General features: G+C 36.9%; 1 long non-coding RNA gene across 1 annotated transcript; it reads right to left on the bottom strand.

Annotated features, from left to right (window-relative positions):
* Window positions 1-13,493: 13,493 nt before the first annotated feature.
* On the bottom strand, window positions 13,494-15,882 carry LOC133782156 (uncharacterized). Its single transcript, XR_009870351.1, has 3 exons — window positions 15,538-15,882; window positions 15,347-15,412; window positions 13,494-13,565 (listed from the first exon to the last, which is right to left on the bottom strand). It is a non-coding gene; the product is annotated as an uncharacterized LOC133782156 (long non-coding RNA).
* Between the last annotated feature and the right edge of the window lie 5,398 nt (window positions 15,883-21,280).

Here is a 21,280-nt window from a genome sequence, read left to right as displayed (position 1 = left end):
GCGAGAGGGTACACCTCAGGAAGTGAAATTACTGCATTAATTGCATCTGTAGGCCACAAAATGACTACAAAATTTAGAAAATACATTGCTTATATTACTGGTAATACCAACAAAGGTGCTTGGCATTCCAAGCACGGGGACCAACTCCCACACTTATTCGGGCCAGTTTGTATGTCCCTGGACACACGACGCTTTCGACTTGATACAGGCCTTCCCAGTTATGTCCCAATACTCTAGCACCGGGATCTCGGATGGCTAAGAAGACTCTTCGCAACACCAAATATCTGACCCTGAACTTCTTATCCTTTACTTTAGAGTTGAAATATCTGGCCACCTTTTGCTGGTAGGACGCTGCTCAAAGTTGTGAAGCTTCACAGAGCTCATCCACAAGGTCTAGAGATTCTCGGAGTAAAGTGTGGTTCATGGTCGGATCATACGTATCTTGTCGGTGTATGGAGATTGTCGTCTCGACTGGGAGCATGGCTTCATATCCATAGGCCATGGAGAATGGCGATTGGCTGGTAGAGGACCTAACAGTGGTGCGGTAGCTCCATAATGCCTTAGGCAACTCCTTAGGCCAGGCGCCTTTCGCTTGCTCTAACCTTTGCTTTAGGGTGACTTAAGAGTCTTGTTGACAACTTCCACCTGTCCGTTTGTTTGTGAGTGGGCTACAGAGTAAAAGCTCTTCATAACTCCATGCCTTTGATAGAAGTCTGTGAATAGTTCGCTGTCGAATTACAGGTCGTTGTCTGAGACTATCTTTCTCGGGTGCCCGTAGTTGAAAATGATGTTCTTAATGAAGAAGTCTAGTGCCTTCTTGGAAGTGATTGTAGGGAGAGGTTCAGCCTCGATCCACTTTGTGAAGTAGTCGACTGCCATAATAGCATACTTCACTCCCCCCTTCCCGGTGGGCAAGGACCCGATAAGGTCAATCCCCCAGACTGCAAAGGGCCATGGTCTTGTCATTTGGGTGAGCTGATTTAGAGGAGCTCCAGGTAACTTGGCAAAGCGTTGGAACTTGTCACACATCCTGACATAGTCCATCGCATCACCATTCATAGTGGGCCATAAAGTACCCTTGTCACAAGATTTTCATGGCAAGGCTCTACCCCCCGGCGTGGTCCCTACAAAAGCCTTCATGTACTTCTCCCAGTATAAGGCTTTCTTCTTACTTGGATACACACTGGAGAAGGGGTAATGAATATCCTTTCCTGTACAACTTGATGTCCATGATCACACAGCGAGGCGCTTCGTAAAGTAACTTCCGAGTTGCTTTCTTATCCCACGGTAACTCTCCAGAGACTAGGTACTTCACAATAGGCTTTATCCAACCGTCCTGAGGTTGAACCGCTTTTACCTCCTCGGAAGCTAAGATGCTTGGGGTGGCCAAGTAGTCATTTGAGACCATGCTGATTAACTCAACATCCTTGGTGGTAGCCAGCTTAGCCAGGGCTTTAGCATTAGAGTTTTGTTCCCTTAACACTTGTCGGATGGAAAACTCTTGAAGCTGTGCAACATCTCTTGGCCCTTTGTTAAATATGTGACCATGTTTGTTCCCCAGGCCTGGTATTCTCCGAGAACCTGATTCACTACAAGCTGGGAATCATTGAAAATCTCAAGGCTCTCAGCCTTGAACTCTAGGGCCACTCGGGGTCTAGTAATAAGAGCCTCATACTAAGCCTCCTTGTTAGATGCATCAAATCCAATCCTTAGGGCACTGTGGAACTTGTGCCCTTCAAGGGATACCAAGATTAGACTCGCTCTTGCCCCATTCTTATTGGAGGACCCATCTACAAAAAATTTCCACGCAGGTCTGACCACCGGGGCATCCATTGGTCGCTCATGCGTCCCCATACATTCGACTATGAATTTTGCCAGTGCTTGTCTCTTGATGGCAGTCCTAGGATGATGAGTGATGTCAAACTGACTTAGTTCGATGACCCACTTGAGGAGTCTCTGCGAGGACTCCGGATTTTGGAAGACTTGCCACAAGGGTTGGTTGGTGAAGACGTTGATGGGATGCGCTTGGAAGTAGGGCCTTAGCTTTCGAGAAGCAACCCTTAGGAAAAACGTTAGCCTCACCATAAGTGGATACATGGACTTCGCTCCAAGGGGTCTCTTACTCACATAATAGACCGAGTGATGAACATAACCTTCTTTGCGAACCAAGGCGCCACTGATGGCATCCTCCGAGACAACCATGTAGAGAATAAGGGGTTCTCCATCCATGGGTTTTGATAGGATCGACGGATTAGCCATATGTGCCTTGAGTTGCTGGAAGCCTGCTCAGACTCCTCCGTCCATTCGAATCTTTGACCTCCTCAGATGATGTTGAAGAATGGAATGCACTTATTCAGTTCCTTGGAGACAATAAGCGTTGATATCCCCCCAATGAGTCTTTGTACATCTTTATGCTTTCACGGGACAGAATTTTGGCCAAGGCCTTGATCTTCTCAGGATTTACCTCTGTCCAACGGGTGCTAACTATGAAGCCAAAGAACTTCCCAGAGGCAACTCCAAAAGTGCATTTCTAGGGGATCAACTTCATCCCGAATTTACGAAGGATGAAGAACACTTCTACCAGATCTCTCACGTGGTCGGAAGCTGTCCCAGATTTTACTAGCATGTTGTCTATGTAAACCTCCATGTTCTAACCCAACTGGTTCTTAAACATCCAGTTTACCAATCTCTAATAGGCGGCGTCAACATTCTTGAGCTCGAAGGGCATCACCTTGTAGCAATAAACCCCTTTGTTCGTCTAGAAGCTAGTATGCTCCTGATCTACAACATGCATGTAAATATGGTTATACCCCAAGTATACGTCCATAAAGGACAAGAGCGCGTACCCAGAGGTGGCGTCGACCATTTGATCAATCTTGGGAGAAGGAAAGCAATCCTTTGGGCATGCTTTGTTGAGGTCGGAGAAATTTATACATGTCCTCCAGGTGTCGTTCGGCTTGGGCACCAAGACCGGGTTAGACACTCACTTCGGGTACTAAGCTTCTTAGATGAACTTGTTTGCGAGGAACTTTTCCACCTTCGCCTTCAAAGACAAACCTTGGGTTGGGTCGATCATTCTTCGCTTTTGTTGTACAGGAGAAATGTTAGGAATGATGTTCAAGGCATGGCGTATGATGCTCGGATCAATGCCTGTCATGTTGGGGTGAGACCACGCAAACAAGTCTTGATTGTCCTTGAGAAAACTCATTAATACTGCTTGGACATCTGCCTTGAGATCTTTCTCAAGATTTGTTTTTCTTTCTAGGACAGAGGCATCAAAGATTAGCTCCCTTGTCTCTTCCATGGGCTCAATGTCGATAGCCCTCTTTTATTGAACTCTGGGGTCCAAGTCATTGGACTCTCTTTCCTCTTGAACAACATGGACCTCCTTATCATCGGGAGGGGGCTGTTTGGGGGATGCCTCAATCACCATCACAGGATGCTTGAGGAACACATTATAGCATTGCCTAGCCTCCTTTTGGTCCCCGCGAACTGTGCCTATGCCTACCTCAATAGGGAATTTCATGCACATATGGCAAATGGAGGTAACCGCTCAAAAATCCACTAAGGTTGGATGCCCCAGGATGGCGTTGTACATGGATGAGTAGTCCATGACCACAAAAGTACAGTATTTGAAGGCCTGGTGAGGTTCTTCTCCAAGTGTCATTGCAGTTTAATTTTCCCCATTGGAATGATACCTTCCCCTGAGAACTCGTAAAGAGTTGAGGTGCATGGGGACAGGTCTCCAACATTCAACCCAATCTTCTCGTAGGCAAACTTAAACAGGATGTTAACTGAACTCTCGTTGTCCACCAGCATCTGGGCCACAATCTTGTTGGAAATCTGGATCTCGACTACCAAAGAATCATGGTGGGGAAAATGCACCCTCCAAGCATCATCCTCGGAGAAGGTGATGACTTGGTTAGTCATTCAGGGCCTCTATGCTGGTAACTGGGTTAATGCCAGCACCTCATCGTCATGGAAGTGCCCCCCAGGTGGGGTCCTGCAGAGATAGTCCCTACTCTTCCATTCACCGGGGGAGGTCCATGGGATAATTGTTGTTGTATGGACGCATGCACTTGGACCAGGGGCTGAGGAACCACTTGTTGAGGAAATCATGTAGTCGGAGTCTGGGCTTCTTGCCCTTGCATTCCCTGACATTTGCTCTCTCTAGGGGTCTCCATGGGTGCCACAGACTGAGCCAGAGTCGTAGTCCCAACACTAAATGCAAGTTGAAAGGCACTGTAGTGGGAGCTGCTCCATAGCCTGTCAGGGATGCACCAAAGGCGACACTCGACATTGTGTTGAAATCAGCTGGTTGGACAGCTGGGCCAAACTGTGGAGAATTCAATACACTCGTCTAGGGTTAAGTGTATTGTGAGTACTAAGTTCCCGAGGCCATGGTGTTTGGGAACAAAGGAGTGAGGAAAGGGGCTGGCACTCCAAACGCTCAAATCTAGGCCTCCTCCTAGTTGATTTACTCTTGGGCTCGACGCATGAAGTCATCGAGCCTATGGCATCCCCTTTGATGGAGGTCATCCCATAATGGGGAACCTACTCGGACGCCAGCTTGTAGGGCCATCAGCTGTTGGCCATCATTGACCCTCTTATTCTGGGCCTCCTCCTCCTTAATGCATTTGATGTAGGCTTTAAGGTTTCAAGTGGTCCATGCTTTATGTTGGCCAAAGCATTGACCTCGAATTTCACCTTTCGTGCCAGCTATGAATTGTCTCCGGAAGGAGGGGGAGAGTTGGTGCCCGAAGTGAATGAATCATGGCTTGTGCTTCTTGAACCATTCATCAGCTGATCCTGTCAAGGTCAACGGGAAAATGTGGCATTTGGTGTCATCGGAGATGCAGTGGACCGGCATTAATCTATTAAATTTTGAGAGATGGTCAGCGGGGTCCGTGCCTCCATTGTACGAATCGATGTTTGGCATTTTAAAGCCTCGAGGCAGTGGAGCCGACACAATGTGAGGAGCACAAGACTCTCCATCCTCCTCCTTGGAGTTTGAGTCGTGACCTTGTCTCTGGGCCATATTCAACATTATCCTTTTCAAACTCTCTAATTCTATGTGGAGAGGGCCGTGATTTTTATTGGCACTCTGTCTTGGGTGTTCTCCCCTCTAAGCATTAAGCTTGTCTCAGAGGTCCGGTTGTTGTCGCCCAGGATTTTCCTCGGGAGCTATCCTGCCCCTGCGAGCGCTCAAGTCATCTCGCAGGTCCGGATGTGTTTGGTGGCAACCACTGTCCTTGAGGTATTCTACTTCTGTTTCCTCCTCATAATTAACATATTCGTTATTGACCAAGACACTGATCCCTTGTCCTTGATTGACGGAGACATTTCTTATGTAGGCCCCCTGGCCAAGGGTTTTTGTGATTCTCGCAAGGTGTCGGCAGGACACTACCTCCAGGCCTAACACAATCTGTCGTAGCGTGCCTGGGCGGAATGCCCTGGGCTTCGTAAATGCTAGTGGCCTGGAAGTTTCCTTGGGCCCCGCGCTCTTGGTTATCATTGACCTTCTTCGAAGGCTGAATGGGCTCGGAAGCCCGATGCGTTCTCTCATGTCCTCGAACAAGATCTTCATCTACTTTGCCTTTGCCACGGTCTTGTGGTGTAGGTGGGGCTCCAACTCCAGCCGGGTGTGCAGGTGGCACGCCAAGTTGTGGATCTTGTGTCAAGTCAGCGGGGTGCTCAAGAGGCACCCCTGGTGCATTGATAGGTGGTACTCCAGCTGGGTGCACAAGTGGAACACTAGCTGATTGCCTAGGTGGTACTTCGCCATGGGGGTCAACTCGCATCCCTTAGGCCGCCAGAGTAGCCCTCATGGTGTTGGCCATCTCGTGTAGGGAGGCGATATTCCCCTCATGGGAATTAAGTATTTGGTGCTAGGAGGCCACTTGGCAGCGGAGCGCCACAACCTTTGGCAGATCCTCCGCGTCCACAGGTTGAGGGTAATCCTCCTCATAGAACCATCATCATCGCCATTGTAGTCAATATTCTCATCGTAATCTTCTTGGGCCGTCTCCAGGAGGTCGTGTGGAGGTGGCTAGTTGTTTTCTCCTCCCCCAGCTCCTGTGGAAGGGACAGAGTCTTCTGGGGAGTTTCTACGAATGTCACCATAACTGTTTCTTCAAGCTCTCAATAAATGCACCAAAATGTTTACTGTCTTTTTCGCTATCAACTAAATAGAAGAACTTTAAAGAAAATAATGAAGATAAACACCAAGGTATACGTGGTTCAGGTTCTAAAACAACCTTAGTCCACGAGTTTGTAGTATTAGAGTTCTTAAAGCTTGAGATGGCAAGCTTTAATGGGGGTTTCTTAGGCAGCGAATATGTAAAGTCCCAGAATCTTTACTTAGCCTGGTTAGATAGTAGTAGTAGTAGTTAGTATTAGTTAGTAGTATGTTATTTATTGTGGATTTTGGTTCAAGTAGGGACTTAGTTGGAAACTCATAGCAACAATTATGGATTTTTATAAGTTTAATCTATAGTTTAAGAATATTAATTATAATATAAGGTTTGATTAATATTGATGGTCCTATATATATATATATTATTTATTATAACCTAAGGTTTAGATAGAGCCATTAAGAGCATGACACTTGTCATAATCATGATTATTAAGGAATTAAGTATTTTGATGAATAATTTTAATAAAAGAAAGATCTAGAAGCTCTAGAACCTTCCAGCAACTGTTAGGATCGTATTATGAATCAGTCAAAGCTATTTATCCAATTCAAATTATGCTACAAAAGTGAAAATACGTGTTTAATATATCTATGTATGCCGATATATAGCAACATAGGGGTCGATATATCGCCTACGGAAGATACGGAAAACACGTCGACTTTGCACGAACGATCGAACAAGCCTCAGGAATACTGGGGGAGGCGATATAGCACCTAGGGTGGGCGATATATCGGCTCCACGGGTATAGTTTTGGAAGTTTGATTTTTTGAATTTTAAAAATAGCCTTAACCACTTAGACCTACCTTTGAACGATTTTGACCGAGTTCTGGGCGTCAGTTGAACGAAAATTCAAATCTTTTTAATTTTATAATCATTAATTTATTTAAATTAAAAGGGGTTAGTTTCACTCCTTGAAATCTATAAATAGGACCTAGTGCTCAACCATTTTCTTCATTCTTCAAGCATTTGATTAGAGCCTCCAAGGTGCTAGTGTTACTATAGAGAGATACACTTGGGTTTTGGGTTAAAGCTTTATTATTCTAAGCTTTTATCAACACATGGGAAGTGAGAAATAGTGTGATTTCGGTATTGAGGTTTAGACCAATTCTTAAGGTCATTCAAGGTATTCCTATTCCTTAAGTCCAGTTCTTTATAATTCTTTAGTTTCTTTTATTCAGATCCTAACTCTTGTTATTGATACTTGATTAAGTGTTTAAGTTCTTGAAACTTAAGGTCTTTCTTGGTAAGTTTCTTCTTGATGGTTTAGTTCCCATATTCATCTTTATTCTTAAAGATTCTCACCCTTTTCTACTGTTGGTTTATAGGAGTTTCTAAATCTTGTTCTTGTTCCCAAATATCCTGGCTTTTGGTAAGGAAAATAGGATAGATTTTATATGCTTATATGTTATGATATGTTTATGTTATAATATGTTTATGTTATGATATGTTATGTTATGATATGTATTTATATGTCTTGTAGTCCTTGGGGCTTATAGTTGATTAGCTAGCAAACCTCAATGCTTTTATGTCACTTGAGGCTTATAGTTGCTCAGCTAGCAAACCCCAATGTTTTTATGTTGCTTGGGTCTTATAGTTGCTTAGATAGCAAACCCCAAGATTACCATGATCATGGGTAAGAGTTGTGATATATGTTTTATAGTATGTAATTATGATATAGTCTTATGCTTTTGATTTATGATGTATGTTGTTAGTAGATTTTCCTTGCTGGGCATTAGGCTCACTCCTTTATTTTTAGTGTAATTCTAGAAAGTGATTATGGAGGCACAATGATTCTTAGTAGCTTGGTTTGTGTGTTAAGGATGAATGGACTGAGTGGACTGCGTGTCGATCGAGGATGACGTTTATTTAGTCTTTTGAATTATGTTTCTTTTGTAATTCCGCATTTAGTTTTTGAACAATTGATTTAAAGTTATGTTTTATGTTTTACAAACAATGGGTACCCATGCCATATTACATTTTAAATTTATAATTTTATGTTATTGATACAATATTTATTTTGGAGTTTTAATAAAGTTAGGATTTTTTCTTATGTATGTTTTCTCCAAAAGTAGTAGTTATGTCTAGTAGTTTTATTGGTCCAAGGTCCTAGAAATAGTTGGGTCATTATAGAATATATTGCTCTAAGTACAAACGTCATGAACTCTTTTTCAATGGTATCCTGGTCGTATTTATAGGGGCTAAAAGTCATTAATATAATTAATTACAAATATTCCCCAATTATTTGGGGAGTTAATTGCTATTTCACTCCTCCGAATGTTCTAATAAACACTATGGGCCCATGCGTATCACAGGGGCCCAATTCATAGGTTGCAACCCATTAACTTTACAGGATACATGCTTCTGACATTGTTAGGGTGTGACTGCACATTTTTTCGTGTCAGGCGGCGGTGTGGGAAATACTCAGTGCGTCTACTTGAGGCGCCTAAAAAGCGCTCAGGCAATCTTGTGGTGGCCCAAGGCTACAATGATGGACACCTGGGGCTCTCTCGAGGCCCAAGGACAAAGATCCTAGGCCTGGAGGACTATCGGATCAAGAAGACGGGAGGACCCCTAGGTTAGTCCTCGGAGCGTGGCCTCACTTGGAGACATCCACACCTAAAATAGGGGACTCAGCTTGCTGGGAGGATACTACACTTCGAGTAGCTCTGGTTGAGCTTCATTATCCTCTCGAGGAGCCTAATTACTTCTCTAATGACTGCCACATATCCAATGATGAAATCACGGAAAACATTACTCTTCAATTCACCCGAAATCAACAACAAAGTCACCACTCATTCGACGACCCTACTAAAACATTACTTACATAATTAGTAAACTAGATAATTATCAAACTACTAAATAAAAAAACAAATCAAACTAGTTATAGAAACTAATGAACAACATTGAATCATCTTCAAGCTATTTATTGTTTCAAATATTGAAAAAGCAAGTTCACCTTGTCACAATTTTTAAAATTTAGTAATATAAATATATTTATAATAAAATAAACAAATAACAAGGAAAACTCACAAAATATTACTAAAACCAATTATTGAATTTTGAATAATATAAAAAAATAAATCAAACAAAGTTTGAAGGAACAAACCTATTATTTGATGCTTGAAATAACCTCTATAACAATTTTGAAACTCAAACACCTATAAACATTCAACACATTATATAAGACCAAAGAAAATGAAAAATAACATAGAAAAAAAAAGTAACATCTAAACATTGATTTAGCGATTCATACCTATTTTGAAGCTAAAAAACACTCCTAAATGTCAAAAATCCAGCAAGAAACTAAAAAATCCATGGCCAAAAATATCCACATCCAAACCCCATTTTTCTCTCTCAAAAATTAAAATGGAACAATTTTTAGGCTATATTTTAGTTTTTCATCAAAGAAAGTGGGGGTGGTGACAATGGGTATGTCGTATGCTTTTGGGGCTTCAATAATGGAGGTCTCTAACATCTATTTGGGTATAGAGAGAAGTGAGAGGGTCAATTGGGGAAGGAAAGTTTTAAAGAACGTCTACTGTGGTTTTTATATAAAAACCGCAGTAGAAGGTCTTTAAAACAATTCATGGGCGCATTTGGCATGCCCCCTTTTTACTTCCCTTATTCTCTCAAAACTGAAGTAAAAGGTCTGTGCAACCAAACGTGGCCCTTGTTACATTGCATTTTTAACTTCGTTTTTTGAAGAAAGTGAAGTAGTATTCAATTTTTTTTCAACGCCAAACCCAAAAGCAAAGTAAAAGCCTTTCAGTTTTTCTTGTACCAAGTATAAAAACCGAAGTAAAAGACTATATTTCTAGTAGTGTGTGATAACGATGCAACGATCCACATATCGAAAAATCCAGTCTTTCACGAGTGAAGTCGATAACGACTGTCACATTGTTAGAGAAAAAAAATTCAAAACGAAACACTAAAAATGATCATGTCAACAACAAAGACAACCTAGCAGACACCTTCAATGAGGCCTTATTTCCTTCTGTTTTCACTAAACTCATCTCCAAGATGGGTGTAAAAAATCTTTACACTCCAATTTGTACAATTCTGTTAGTATTTCCACTTATTCCGTTATGTATACTTTAACTCTTTTCTTGCCTATATAAGACATCGTCTTGTACATTCTGGATACAATAATAATACAATTGATCTCTGCTTTCCTAATATTTGGTGATGTTATTTTTATTTTAAACAATTTTTATTAGTTGATATGTTGCACAAATTTGGTTTGGTAAAAAAAATTATTTATTTTTCTTTTATCAACTATTTCTTAAAAAAAATGGTAAAACATCGATCAATTGTTTCATGGGAATCATATTTATCTTTGAATTTCATATCCGATTAGAATTGATTTAGAAAATAGCCAAATATATTTTTTAATTTCTATAATTCAATAGAATAAGTATAAAAAATGGTACAAATATATGATACAACTATACAATATTAGCTTTACTTGGACTTTGCTATCTTTTAAAGACCATAGATCAGATTATGTCACAGTGGACAATCCTCTTGCTTTCATCATACAAGTAATTATCATCTCACTGTCTTACTTCAGTATATACTTGAACTCCAAAGTTATGATATTACAATAAATGATACAAGACAATGAGGAAAAAAAAAAGTGAAAAATCTTAGCAAATAAAATAATGATATAAAAAGAGAAATGAAATATTTTACTGAACTCTAGCTTGAAAAGCAGCAAATGAGATTTACAATACAAGTTTAACATACTAGAGAGACGTGTAATTATAAGTATAATTTTACTATAATACCCTTATTTCAGGTTCTAAAAAAAATTTATTTCTCTGTTTTGTATTTTTCTGGAATAAATAACATTAATTTTTATTTATTTTTGTTTATATCAAACTTAATTTGCTTTTTTCCAAATAATTTTAATTTAAGCATATGTAATTAGGAAAAATCTACAATAAGGTATACATTTTTACCTTAGTAGGACACACGACCTTAATTTTAGTATGTAAATTAATTATGATCCCAATTTTTTTATGACGGTGTTGATTGTAGTCATAGCAAACCTCTTACAAATTTTTAATTTTTGCATAATTTATAATACCGAAGTCAGGGTTCAAACAGTCTATTGTATTTGTGCATGTTTTTTATACACTTGTAAAACAAACAACTTGAATCATAATTTCAGTATCGTGAAATTATCTAGAATTTCCTGAATATTTGCAGGAGACATGTTATGACCACAATGAACACCGTCATAAAAAAAACTGAGATAATAATTGATTTACGTGCCTAAAACAAGATGGTGCCATACTGACAAGGTAAAAATGTATACCTTACTCTAGAATCTCCTTATGTAATTAATAAATATCTATTATTATTATTGACTCGTTTTTCGTCAACTTGCCCAGAACAATAAATGAATAGTTGTTTTGTGTGTAAAATTGATGAATAGTGACCCAAAGAAAAGATGAATAAATGCAGTAATAAATTAATGAGACAGATTTATAGTGGTTTGACCCAAAAAAGATGAGCTATGTCCATTTTAGTTAGTATTATTTATGATGAACTTAGAATCCTCAAGAACGAATACACTGAGTTTGTTCTTGTTGTTGGGGCAGTTACAGTAATGGAGAGAGGGAGCTCTCTCCAAAAATGAAATTGTACTAACTTGTTTTTCCCTTGTTACATTTCGATTTGCACTATTTATAGTCACGAAGATGAGAAGAGCTAATGGTGGCAGCTTGTTTCCCGATTAGGCTAAAATTTGGTACACTTACATGGAAGTAGGTTTCTGTCTCACAAAAAATGGTAATCTGACGTGTCTTGTTCATTTAAAGGTTGAAGGCGCACTCTAGTGCAGAAGAAGGCTCGGGTGGCGGGGCCTACTGGCGAGCGGTGAGTGCCCTCGATGACAGGCGAGGGTCTCGGGCGACCAACTATGGCTCTTGGCAGCTTAGTTGGGGCTTGTGGTGTTTATTAGTCTGACTTGTGCGACTGGTGAAGGCAATTGGCTAGGGTATTTTTCTTCTTACGATTGGTGTCAACATAGCCATTTGGGGGTCATTTGGCCCTCTTCTTAGGTGTTGGGAGAGTGGCGAGGGCCACTCCTCATGATGGTTGGTGGTGACTGTTGTCTCCTGCCACTTTGTCTTGATTTGTCATCGTTTCACGGGCCGCCACGTGTAGTTGTTGAATTTTGGGTATAACAATTATTATTATTTATTATTTGTGTATGTAATGCCTAATTATAGTATGTATTAAGATGTGTGTTGTTTGTTGTGTTTGTCTTTATGTCATGCTGATTTAGGACATGTTTGGAAGTCCCTTGGTAAATTAATAGGTCATGTAATTACTAGAGTAGTAATTAGCCTCTTTAGTAATTACACTCTGTAAAGAACGCCCTAGACTAATACTTACAAAACATTCACATAACATAGTTTATAAAAGAATACCATCCATTATTAAAGTCTCAGGGGGACTTATTTAAAACCATGCAAGTTGGCGCCACAAGTTTAAAATAAAACATAGGTTTTTATGCAAAGTTCAAAGAAACCAAATAAATTAAATAACAGAGTCTCACTGATAATTTAGGAAAGTCCCTTAAAAAAAACAAAACATAATTTAAATGGCGTTCTACGTTGATCGTTTTATCGTCCATAGGATTACCCCACGCCATACACCCCATGATGAAAGAAATCCTCACGTCACCACGCGTGCCATAGAGAAATCCTATTTGCTACCTGGAAGGAAAGTAAGGGGGGTGAGCTAAAAGCCCAGTAAGGAAGTACAAACAAATAAGCAAGTAAGAAAACAACAAAAACCAAACACTAACATTCATCTAAGACATCATGGTACGTCATAACGTAATCGTAACATATCATCATATCATAACATAATCGTACATATCATCATATCATAACATAGATGTGACATATCATCATATCACAAACATACAGCATACATGATGAGCATGGAACGCTAGTTGTCCATGTCACCCTATGAGGTAAACAGGAGATCACTGGTCCTTGAATAACCTCGGCGCGTCCGCCCTAGGAGTCACGTCTCAATGTCCTTAGTAACTCGTTCGATGTATCTGACATCGAAATCTGTTTGATGTATCTAACATCGTATTCTGTTTGATGTATCTAACATCGTATTCTGTTTGATGTATCTAACATCCATACACATATCACATTCAACATATCATCACATTATGGCATTCATAATTTCATAACAGTTCATTCATATAACAACCTTACCATTCATAGCATAAAATCATAGAATCTATCTAACTTCCTTACCATTCATAGCATAAAATCATAGAATCTATCTAACTTCCTTACCTCAGGTCCAAGCTAAGAATTTCACAATCTTTCAACGAGCCTATATCATAATCAAAATAACATTTCTTAGGTTCATAAAATTAGTATTTTGCCCTTCCATACAACTCATGTGTGCATGGGCCATGCACTCATGATAACAGTTACACTAAACATGCAATTATCGCCAAAAAGAATAATGCTCGTTCTACCCATTTTACTAACATGATTGTTTTATAAAAATCACATAGTTGAATAATAATCATGATTTTGGACGTAAAAGTTGATTTGCATGTAACATGCATACGTGGGAACATTGCGTAATAAAGACGTTTTCAAAAACGATAATTCTACATTTCTTGCTTTTATTGTTTGAAAATCAATAGACATATTACATGCTTTATTTTTCTCATAAATTTCTAAGTTGATTAAACTTCTCAAAACTTTATTTTATTTTATAAAATTATTTTATTTTAGCTCAAAAATAAAATATGTGACATCTCCATTAATTAATCTCAAATTACAAAGAATTAACCAAAAAGCTTGGATTTAATTAAAATGCCTATTTTTAATATGTCCCTTTTAAAGATATATTTTATCATTGTGTTACATAAATGATGTGAAAAATATATTTTTAGTGTGGAAAAATACATTTTGATTTAAATTATTTAAGACTTAGTTTTTATGTAGCAAAATCCCTATGTGACAAATTTAATAACAATTTTAACATTTTTTTTTTAAACAAACTTTCAGCTACCATTTATTTTCTTCAAAAGTCACAATTAAATAGAATCTAAATATTTTTCTCAATAAAAATAAAGGAAAAATCATTACTTATCAAGATATGTATTCATACCATTAAAATATCATTTTTCAATATTACCATAACTTAGGAAAAATAATTTATTCCAAAAACTCATCAAATTCATTTTAGTGACATTTACTTCATATTTTATTACAAAAATTCCAGCAATTGTTTTTATCATTAAAAATCACCATAATCAATTTAAAAGCTCATATTTTCTAAAAAAATCAATAAAAATTCTGTAGGTAATTAATTGAGTAAACTATCATAACATGAGACTTAAAATCCCCTTTTTAATTTCATAAAAATTAACATAACATCAAGAACATTACTTATGCATGCAACTCATCTTTTTATCAACTTTTACCCAATTATTTACAAAAAAACAGCAAGCTTAATTCCTCATAAAACTCAACTTTTGTCCCAAAAATTACATAAAATCATACATGTTTAAAATCTCATCATACTCTTTATAATATGCATGATTCTAATATCACTAACATATTCACATGAATTCTTTTAAAACCATTTTTTTCTATTCCATTGAAAACCAACAAAACACTAACAATGACAATAACATATAATAACTCATAAGCACCTTATTCACATATACCTTATATTATCCTAACATGTTTCTATCATGATTTTCATGCATCTTATAATTTAATCATTCACAATATAACATGCATCTATCAAAATTTCATGGATCAAAATATCAAGATTGCCAATTATTATCTTACCCATATCACATAGGTCCTAAAACATGGATCTACTATATTGAAATTCACTCAACATCACAAAAATATCAAGAACATACTTAGGTATGCCTAGGCCGAAATCTCCATGCATGCATTCATAGATTATCACAATTTTTTTATGCATAGCAAAATCAACATCACAACCCTTTTAACACAAATCATACTCTCACAATATACAAATCATATACACCAATCCTACCAAAAATCAACCATTAGCACCATCATCAAAACCTCATAGACAACCCACCAAAAACAATATAAAGGCTAAGAAAAGACCATTACCTCTCTTGATTGTAAAATCAAGAACACAATAAGATCAATACCCAAACTCCACACCCTTGTTCAAGCCTAGGGTTTTTATTGGAAAACCACCATGAGGAGAAGAAAGAACCCAAACACACAACAATAACACAAGTCAATAACATATTATCAAAAAAAGAGATTATACAAATAAGAAAAACAAGAGGACATACTCTAAGAGGGGTTCCTCTTCACCTTCTCCTTCCTTCTTTCTTTCTTCCTCTCTCTCTCTCTCTCTCTCTCTCTACACGCCACTCTCTCTCTCTCTCTCTAGGTCACGGCAGCCACACAAGAGCAAATGGCTCTTCTCCTCTTTCATTTCCCCTTTATCATAATCCTCTCATAAAGCCTCCCCAACACAATAAGGTAAGTTTCCTTTTTCCATTTATTTTCTCTTAATTTCTCTTTATTTAAATAGATATAAAGGAATAAAAATGATCATGCCTATCCCCAAAATAACTATTGTCTTCAATTTTTGATTTTTATTACTTAAAAGAAATCATTCCTTTCCCACTAGGTCACACGCCCAAACACTCTTCTTCCCTTTCTTTTCTTTTTTTTATAAATAAATAAATTAACTCAAATAAAATCTAAAATAAGGAAATATAAAATGTGTAGAAAATCTACACATGTGCACCATGCTACCATGCACTAGCACACACTAAATCACTAGGGTGCATTACTATCTATCATGCACCTTAGTGCATTCCACCATAGCTCACATAATTACCTCAATTGTCACACTTAATTAAAATGTAACACTAATAGTAAAATAAACATGTTACACAATTATTCACTTATTAAATTAATTAACCAAACAATTCTAACAATTAAATAAAATAATAAACAATCAAATAAAACAAATAATTATCCAAATAAAAATAACAACACTTAAATAAAACAATTCATCACACTTAACATTTAAATAAAATAAATCACAAAAATTTTAATAATCTAAAAAAAAAAATTTGGTGCACTACACACTCTATTTTAAAAGTACAATGTGTGTTTGGATGTCAAGTGATAATTATATAAGAATTCCTAATATTATGTTTGGCAAAACAATTAGTGATTACAAGTAAAATATAATACATATGTAATTATTATAATATTATGTAATTATTATTTAAAACTAATAATATTTAGGAATTACACACACAATTCTCATGAAGGGCATGAGAATTAAAGATTGTAATTTGGGCACTTACTTCTAATTACATAATTATTGTGTAATTACCTAATTAAACAAACATACTAAATTTAATAATTATCTTGAATTGCACTCAATTTCAATTATAAAATGTTACTTTCAAACCTTAAGTAAATTCAAATATATTTACAAATCTTATTGTGTTGACCCATTAATCTTTACCAATTATGTCGAAGTCTAATTGAATGTATTTTTTGTATTACTTATTTTGACACCCCCATTTAATAATAATAATAATAATAATAATCAAAAGTTTGTGATAGGATCAAACGAATTAAAAAGGTTGTTCTAGGAAGTTTCCTTTGTAGAATTTTTTTCGCTATAAGTTTCCTTTCTAGAATTGAAAGTGACGTTTTGCTACTAAAAAGAAACAAATAATATTTATGGTGGAGATGTGGTATTCATCGAGGTGTCAAAATCTCATTTATTTTTTCTTAAAATTATTTGGATGCGGTCAATTCCGCCTAACGAGTAGAAAAATTATAAAACGTTGAAATTTGCCAAGAAAAATAATCCTTAACATAAAAAAATTACTTGACAAATTTAGATAGATAAAGTATTTTACAACTCAAAAAGTAATTTTATGCTGAAATTTCGAAATATGTTACAACTCGAATTTGAGATATCGAACCAGGTCAGCTAATGTTAGGTCAGTATATGTTTAGATGTAAGGATAAAAGATGAGACCGGGATTCTCAACTTGGTACATATCAGCTCGAAAGCGACAATTATATATTTATAATGAGAAATTTTACTTTCTATGCCTAATGGTATTTTCTAATTAAAAAATATATCAGCACTATTCATATTTTCAATTTGATGCTAATGAATTCTTATGTATAAAAAATACTCCTCCCATTATCTTTGTATCACCTCTATTCTCTTTCTCTCACAAAACCTAGGCTCTTCCTCACCCAGAGTCAAGGTTTGCACTAGAATACCACAATCATAACCACATTTCGTTATCAAATCGTTGAAAGTCATATCCATTGGGTTACTAAAGATACAAATATCAAATACCATCCATTTTGAGAGATTTTAGAGGAGAAAACTCATGAGTAAGAAGATTGTTTTTTTTTTTGTGTTGGGTATTCTTTGTTTTTTGTTGGCTATTTCGAACAGATCTGAGTATAGGTTGGTGTGTTTTTTTTTGGTTAGTTTGAGAGATTTCTTGATCTGAGATTTTCTGGATTTTTCTGCGTTTTCTGCAACTTTTTGCTCGATAGGGGCTCGACAATAGGTAGACGATAGATTATGTTATGAGCTGGATAGGTACTCGATGTGGCTCGATAAGTATAGTTAGTTTTTCTCGATGGGTGCTCAATAGAAACTTGATAGGGTTCAATTGAAACCTAGAGTTTTTGGTTTAGTAAGTTTCTTGATGGTTCCTCGATAGGGGCTTGATAAAAATACTTGGTTAGGGTCAGGTTTGGTGAAAATACTTTGTTACTCGATGTGGCTCGATTGAGTTCTTTGTAAATCCTGGAAAAAAAAATTACAATTTTTTAACAATTCCTTGTCTTTTTTTCATCACAGGTCCTATTGTTAATTTTTTGTATCTTACAATGGTGTTTGGGAAATAGATGAGAGGAAGTGGATTTTCAAGGATGATTAGTGTATAGTGATACCGATGGAGAATGATGTAGCGTACTTGCAATTTCTTGACATATTGCACAAGGAACTACATGTTGATAAAGAGTTATATGGGTTGAAATTGGAGGTTCCTTACACATGCAGTGACCAACCATTTACACTCGCTCATGTTGAAAGTGATCTTGGTGTCTATGAATTCTTAGGAATAACATCGCAAGAAATGATTTCCTTGTGTGTCACTCCTGTTAAGAATATTGCCAGATCCATATTCCACTCTCGGTCCCAGTGTTAATAAATTTCATAGTGAGGTTGACACTTTTGTTCCATAAAGAGATCCTATGGGAGATCCCGTGGGTACTGTTGATGTTGATATCCCAACTAGAGGTCCTATTGCTTTCTTGAAGAACAACCTATATGAGTACAACCCCTTTGTGAATGACGATCCAGTAGCTGAATTTGATGAGGGGTCAAGGGAAGATTCAGAGGCATATTATAGTGAAGTGCTAATTGGCAGATCTTATGATTTGCAAGTCGACCAAGTACAAGAACAACCAATACCTCCTATTGCACGGTCAGACCTACAAAGACAAGGACGCCAAACACCTTGCACATGCTCTAGTCGTCCTGGTGGAACACAAGATAACATTAAAGGGAAAGTTCCAATATTTTCAACAGAAGATCGCACAAGATCGAGTGCTCCCATATTTATGAAAAAAGATATTATGGTCTCTGGTTGATCACAGACCTCCTCATCCAGTGCTTCATTGGGAGAAATACACCTTGGGAAGACTTCTTACAATAAGATGGATTTGAAAATCAAAGCGACTCTCTTCACAATGAAGAATAATTTTGAGTTTGTGGTGAAGAATTTTGGTAGTGATGTGTGGTATATAAGCTGCAAGGATCCTGGTTGTGGTTGGAGAGTAAGGGGGAAAAAACTAGCGCGGTCTTCCATGTTTGAGATCATAGTTTACAATAGTTTACATACGTGCTCACTAGAAGCATGATAGAAAGACCACCGTCAAGCAGCACCTTGGGTTGTTGGGTACCTTATCAAGAACAAATATGTTATTGATAGCACTAGCTACTTGGCAAAAAACATAAAGGAGGATATGAAGAAATCTTTTGGAATCGATATGAGTTATATGAAGGCATGGAGATGCAGAGAGAAGACACTCTTGTATGTCAGGGGGACACTGTTAGGAAACTTATACAGGATCTTTATTTATTTTCATGTAGATCTAATGTTATACAAGTTAATATGAGACAACCTAGAACATGTTTCTAAAATTGAATTCAAAGAGAAATAATGATAAGAATACTTACATTATATGCAGCGGAATTATAGAGTCCTTCCTTCAGTTTCTCTAACCCTTGTATCCTTTCTGTTGCAGAGTATTACCGAGAAACTGAACCGTTCTTCAATTTTCTTCACAACCTTCCAAAGTATCCTTAGGATCACCTAGACTAGGGTGGGCAATTCTCAACACATGGGATAGATATAAAGAGAAGAAGAGAAAAGAGTAATGAGGCTTATAAAAGGACTTATGCAGTAGAGAGAATCTAAAACCTAATAGATCTTCTGATCTTCTCAGAAACTTGTGTTTCAGAAATCTGATTTCAACTCTCACTTAGCATTCCTTTCACTACTAGAAATTTAAGCTTTAACTTCGGTTTTTAGCTTGGATAGATGATAACTCTACAAAATAGAGTTATTTTACCACTTTTTATGTGCTAATTGTTGCTTAATTCTTGAGTTTTTAAATAATTTATTAAGTTTTTAAGTAATTTTGAATTTATTAGTCTTATCATGATTTTATATACTTTTGTGTGTTTTTATAATTATTTTGTTGTAAAATATTGTAGTTAATTATTTGAATTATGGTGGTTTAGTTTGAGGTAAAAATATTGTATTATTGAAATTAAATGTTAAATATAAATTAAGTTATAATTAATATTTTCAAAAAATTAAATTGATTTATTTTATAGTTGAAAATATTTTATTATGATATATTTTATGCTTATTTTGTAGGGAATTTATGGTATTTTTGGGCTTTGAAAAGAGAAGAAAAGAAAAGATATAAAGCTGAAAAAGAGAAGAAAAAGTGACATTTTTGTAACCCATTTGGCCCACTACCGAAGCCCAAGTCAGGCCCAATCCGCCTGGCCTAGTCCTTCCCATCCGTTAGGCTTGCATCCAAAGCCAAGGCCCACAAAGTCACCAACCCATCTTCAATTCCCTCTTCAGCCACATAGCCAATCACCCACGTTCAACTCCACCTCCAGCATCAATGAGGCTCCTGCCACCTCACGCCCCAACCTGCTCTCCTCACGCCTGGCATCACAAGATCACCCAACAGCCAACTTTCGGCCCAGCAAGCAGCCCCAAGGCCAGTCCGAAGACCCCAGCCTGCTTCCCTGCCACAAAGCAGCCCCCATGCATGCCATTTTGTGTCTTGAGCCCAACAATGTCCCATTGTCCATTTTATTCAAAAATACCACATTTTTACCCCACTTTCTATACATTTTACCCCAAAACATCATTATTACACCCTATATTTTACCCCTATTTGCCATATTATACTTAATTAATTTAATTTAATCAATTTAATTAATTTAAATTGATTATTTTAATACCACTTTTTTGGCTATAAATAAGGGAATTTGGGGTCCATTTTAGGAGGGAGGTTACCATACCAAAAACTCTACACATTTCAAAACCTCTCTATTCTTCATCTTCTTCTTCTTTTTATTTTTTTTCTATGTATTTTTAGAGGACAATTTGGGGGTTCATCCTCCAAATTTTCCTATTTATGTTTGTAATTTTTAGTTTGTATTTGTTATTCTAGTTATGTGTTTCTAATCTTTTTAAGATTATTAAGGTGATGATGAAACAATATGTAACTAGATAGTGTTTATTTTGTATGTTGAATTCCCATTTTGTGCAACAAAGTTTATGGAATTTTCTTCTTCAAATATCTTCTTTCATCTTAAATATCATGTATTTTGGATTGTTAGCACATATTTACACTTTGTTCTTCATTAGTGCAAAATCATAATATTCTTTGTGTAAGATGTGTCATTAAATTGTACACATCCATGCTTAGAACAAA

This window comes from Humulus lupulus, chromosome 6 (assembly GCF_963169125.1).
Source record: "Humulus lupulus chromosome 6, drHumLupu1.1, whole genome shotgun sequence".
NCBI lineage: Eukaryota > Viridiplantae > Streptophyta > Magnoliopsida > Rosales > Cannabaceae > Humulus > Humulus lupulus.
This window is presented reverse-complemented; position numbering and strand designations above follow the sequence as displayed.